This window comes from Bidens hawaiensis, unplaced genomic scaffold (genome assembly GCF_021521415.1).
Source record: "Bidens hawaiensis isolate Kalapana, Puna unplaced genomic scaffold, B.hawaiensis_p1.1 tig00009479_1, whole genome shotgun sequence".
NCBI lineage: Eukaryota > Viridiplantae > Streptophyta > Magnoliopsida > Asterales > Asteraceae > Bidens > Bidens hawaiensis.
Window position 1 is genome coordinate 568,654 of NW_027491704.1, and position 5,684 is coordinate 574,337.

A 5,684-nucleotide genomic window follows, 5' to 3' on the forward strand; every position below is an offset into this window, starting at 1 on the left:
TTTAAATATAAATTAATTAATTATTTTAGTTTATAATATTTACTGCTTATGTGTATCTATATCTATATTACTTTATAAAGCATATTGGCGCCCTTTTATCTTCTGAACCCGCTCTCCTTCTCCTTCAGACGCCGTGAAATTAAATGTTAATTAAGGGCTCCGGCAACTTTGATAACTATCTGGCAACGTTACAGTCAACCTCAGGCGACTTTAATTCTCACTTTACTTGGCTTACTCATTCAGTTGCTCCCTTTACTGTCAGCGACGTTACAGATCTCCCTACAACTTTGCCGACCTTCAATCCCCGACCTATTTAATTGTAAAATCCATCGACTTTGCCAATAATTGGTTCGCCGCCACCTGCAATTGCTCCGTCTACAAGTCAATCCAACAAGAATGGTAGCAGGAGTCGAGCGTCACTTTTGTCTTAGGTAACATCAATGAGTTGCGATTTTAGTTAGCTCAAAATTATAAGATTCATGCTTAGGGTTTTCATGTTTGTTCTGATTGGCTAATAATTTGGTAATCAGAGTTATTACTTGCCCCCCTTGGAAAGGATTTAAGTTCATGACTATATTAGGATCCATGTATTCATTTTGTTGATTTTAACTTTTGTCTCAGGTAGCATAAATTGAGGTACAATTTTAGTTTTAAATAACTTAAGTTTTATCTGGTTGACCTCATCACGAAGAAGCCGTTTGTGAACTCGGTTTTATCTTTGACTGAGATTGCATTTGTCGGAGGGACCGCAAAGCAAGATCACCCGAGAGCGGTTGAGGCGCTGATGAAGCTCGATGTGCCATATATTGTGGCGCCGTGTTTGGTGTTCCGGACAACAAAACTGAAGAGCAGCTCAAGAGCACTTTACAAGAGAGTAAAGTGAATGTGTGCTAGAGTAATTAAATGGGCAGGTTTGAAGAGGAAAACAACGGTACTTTACCTATTATTGTGTTAGGTTTTACTCCCATTTCTTGAAACAGTTCAAGGCGACTCTTTTTCTTATAAAAACTAGGGCTGTAAACGAGCTTAGCATGATCGTCTCGTTTATCTTCACGAGCTGAAATGTTGCTCGAAACCAGCTTGTAAAAATCCCGAGCCTGCTCGCTTATTTTAAAAAAGTTAATTTAATGTTTTTACACATACTGATATTCATAGGAGGATAAATAACAATATTTTTATCATACACATAATGCATAGTTGTTAAACTTCAGAATTCGTAACTTATAAAAAGATAGTGAAAATGCTATTTTACCTTTATCAAGTTTGAGTCTTGGTGCATTAAGGTTGAATTTTTAGTTACTTTTTAATTATAAATCCTAGGTTATTGTTTCTTGTAGGTGTTGTTAATGTACTTAAAAGCGGGTGGAGTTGGCTTGAATTTGATTGTAATTTTTAATGTATTTCTTATGGTATGTAACCATGTTGATCTTTTGACTTTGACTACGTTTCTTGATTTGTATACAAAACTACCATTGCTAATTATTGAAGGACCCATGGTGGAACCCTGCAGTTGAAGAACTGGTGATTCTTCCAGCAAAGGACCATGTTTCTTTTTTGAGAAGGTTTGGTGGTTTCTCAATTTGGTTGATATTGCTTCTACATTTATAATCAAAATTAAATCACACGTAGTATTGGATTATTTAAGCTACGGCTAAAAGGTAATGAAATTAGATTTCATGAATTATTGTTTTTTATTTAACTTTTACTGGTACTTTTGTTTTCATGTTTGATTAAAGTGTTAAGACGGACAAGGTGGAGAAATAGAAATAGAGGTGCTGATAGGTTAGAGTTTATTTACCAAACCTACTTTTTGCCCCATTCCTTTTCATTGATGTAATCTGAAATAGGAACTTGAAATAAGTTACTAATAAACTATGCTTATATTCATTGAAATTTATTATCTATATAACAATATGAGTAAATTTAATGATTTAATTACCACTATATGAATCATAAACACCAAAAGCATTACACTATCACTTAGTTCAATCTGCAACAAAATAGCTTCATATATGTGCATTATGTATGCTTTGTGATGGGCTGCTAATTTGAACATAGGTGATTCTCATAGTAGCCCATCCCTGTTATTTTAACTATGTCATTGACGTTGACAAGATTTTTATTTTTCATTTTCAAGTATTATTCGCATTGAAATCACAACACAATGTATGTAGCTCGAATGATTGAAGCATCAGGTTGTAGCGCAGATGACATCGTTTCGATTCCCTTGTTGATCCGGCATTGTGTTTCTTTTTTTAATAAATTTTTTTTTATCCGTTGATGCCCGTTAGGTTCACCATCAATAAATTTAACTTGTAAGGGTTGATACACAAATTTCTAGGCCCAACGGTATCAACTCTTTCTACAGAAGAATTGATTTTAACTATTGCAAAAAAGAAGTCATGGACCAGGCCACCAACATAGATGAAGTTTCAGGTAATAATAATTTAGCACAGTTTATAATTAAAAGAAATCATTAGCTCAACTATATTCTTGTGTTTTCATAGGTCAAATTTTTACAACATCCGTATTTAGAGGCAGGTTTCTTAAGGTACATTTTTATTTTACTCGTGATCGATGGTGTTCTGAATGTGGCGAACGCCCGGGTCCTAACGGGTTCGGGTCAAAACAGGTCAATTAATCGTGTTAAGCGGGTTAACAACTACACGACACTTTTGTAACAAGCTTATTAAAAGAATATAATTATATCAATATATGGAGTGTATGATATATGTATTATATTCTACAAGAATAAACTCCTAAAACTAATACTCTAAAAAGGCCGGGTTATGCCATGTCATTTTCCTTCTTAGCAGGTTATATTTAATCATCTTAATTGGGCTGTGTCGTGTAACCCATTTATTAAACATGACAGTTTATTTAAACAAGCCGTGTCCGTGTCTGTTACCCATTTTAATTGTGGCATGTCGTGTCTGCCATCTGAGACTACGGGTCAACGGGCCTATGATGAATGGAACAAATAACTTTTAATATGGATCAAAACACCCTTTAAACCACTCAAATTTTGATATCATGTAATTTTCAACCCTTGTGACTTCTTTCTCTTTTATCTATTTCTTAAAAATTTGACCTGTTTGACCTAACGAATCAAATGGACCCTACTTGAAATGGGTCATTCTAAATATATGCGTAATTTGTTGGTATAGGTCGAATTGGGTGGGCTGGTCAAAACGAGTAACACTTAACCCCATAAGACCTTTGTTCTAATTTTTTTAAACTTTTAGAGAGTTAGTTTATAAAATATGATTATGGTATAGTTATTTTACTTTTAGGTTTAAGCAGGCGGATCACCTACATATAAAGTCAAGGATAGTTAAGGGAAGGTGGAGCCGAACGCGTTGGGTCATGGTGCCACAGAGGTAATAATTTGTAAATATTGATTTTCTATTTACAAAATGTAAAAAATAAATACAAAAAATCAAATATCATTCGGATTTTAATATTTTATTATGAAAAATTCTTGCAGGAAGTCTTACTGGTTTTGCTGATAGAATTTCGCCAATTTTTTTAATTTGTTCAGGCGGAGAATACTCATTGGTTTCGATACCTAAGATTGCTATTGGCACTTTTATTGCTGAATATAAAGTTACAACATCATATATGTTATATACGAATTGATGATTTGGAAACCAGGAAGACAATGACGTGTCGGGTACATATGGATCTCCATAGAAGAAATCAGGCACTACTACATAGAATCAAGCTGCTGCAACTTTGTCTGCAATTTGTCTTCAAAATTAACACAAAACAACATATGTTTAAGTACTTTTACTATCGATATCTCATTCGTCTTAAATCAGCTTTTTAGTCAATTCAGTTCATTACAAAACTCTGGCATAGTTGTTTTCAAATCCAGTAAATAATAATTATATTAATAACAAATACATAAAATATTTTTGTGTCCAAAGTTAGAGAAAAACCATATGTGATATTTAGCTAGAAAATATGAACATGTATACCTTAGTTTTGGAGCTTCATAGTGTGCAGCAAAATAAGATGTTAATGTAGATAAATAATGAAACAGTTTCTTCATATTAACAAAGATTTAAACAAACTTTTTAGTTGAAAAAACCAAAACTTGAACCAAACCAAATCGTGTTCGGTTTATTTAGACAAGATCAGAATCCAATTCTAACTAAGAATTGTGATTTTTTAATCAAACCGAGTTTTTAGGTGAAAAGAAAACCTCTTATGCTGGAATGTTTGATATTGCCAAAACACCAAATAATATTTGGCCTGTAAACGAACTGAACGTTCGGTGAACTATCGTGAACCGTTCGGCAGGAAGTTCGTTTATGTTCGTTTATTTAATAAACGAATGAACATGAACAAAAAATCTGTGTTCGTTTAATTAAATGAACGAACATGAACACATGTTCCGTTCGTTCATTTATGTTCATGAACGTTCGTTTATGTTTGTTTATGTATTAATAGAACATAATTAAATATTATCTGGATAGGTCATTTGTATTTGTTAATTTGTGTTCATTTAAGTGTTTTCGTATAAGTTCGTTTATATTTGTGTTCATTTACATTTTTTCATACATGTTCGTTTATCTTTTTTCAGTTATGTTCGTTTAGATTTTAAACAAACGAACACAAATGTCCATTTTTAAATAAACGAGCATGAACATAAATATTTGTTCGATTAAGTGTACGTGTTCTTTTAAAATTAAATGAACGAACATGAACATGCTCTTGTTTGTGTTCATTCGATTCGTTTACCGATTTTCATTATTCATATTAATGAATATATCGATCTCAATCTCTAGGCTCTACCGATTTTATTTGTGTTCGTTTGTGTTCGTGAACACATTAATTTCCTTAATGAACGAACACGAACATAAAATCCCGTTCGGTAAGTGTTCATGAACCGTTCGTGAACACATTATTTTCTTAACGAACGAACAGGAACAAGGCCTTGTTCGTGTTCGTTCGGTTCGTTTACAGCACTACAAATATAGACCAATGATACAAATTGGTGGTTGGCATCCCTTGTTTCTTTCATGTAAGTTTTTAAAATTTTTAATTATTCATGGAAGTTTGCATAGCAAGATAAAAGTTAATTATTTGACATGAACTAAATGAGTTTGGGTTATATTCAGTATTCTGGATATGAATGGTTTGATTCATGTTGTATTACTATTTTATGTCCGACTTAAACAGAAATATATTGAATGAGTTGGGTGACTTGGGACAAAAGTTTGCGAAAGTAATTTTGTTATGCATGGAACTTCATAAGCCATAGTATTAAAAAAAGTTAAGCATTATTTTTTTTTTTAAATTTTATTTGATGCACAAATTATTTAGCAATTTTTGTACAAAAGTATGTTTTAGATTGACTTGGTTTGTAAAAAAATCACTTGTTTGACACAATACTCAAGCTGTCCATTGAAGTATCCAAATCTAGCACGAGTGTGACGTCATGTAGTGCATTGAAATGTGTACATCTTGTTCGATTCACATGTCTTGGTGCTACAACGTATTCGTGATCGTGACATAATGGCAAAGAATCGTAACCGGTAATTTATTACGATTACTAACATTAGATTTATGAGTGAACAAACATAAGTAGTGGTAAGTGGTCATGGGCGATTGTTAAGATTAGTATTTGACCATAATCATTTTACCATCATGCTTACTTTTCCATTTGGTGTGCAATT

The 5,684-nt window shown here is 32.8% G+C and overlaps 1 pseudogene; it reads right to left on the reverse strand.

Annotated features, from left to right (window-relative positions):
* Positions 1–1,790: 1,790 nt before the first annotated feature.
* LOC143532591 (uncharacterized) lies at positions 1,791–4,054 on the reverse strand (annotated as a pseudogene).
* Positions 4,055–5,684: the final 1,630 nt, after the last annotated feature.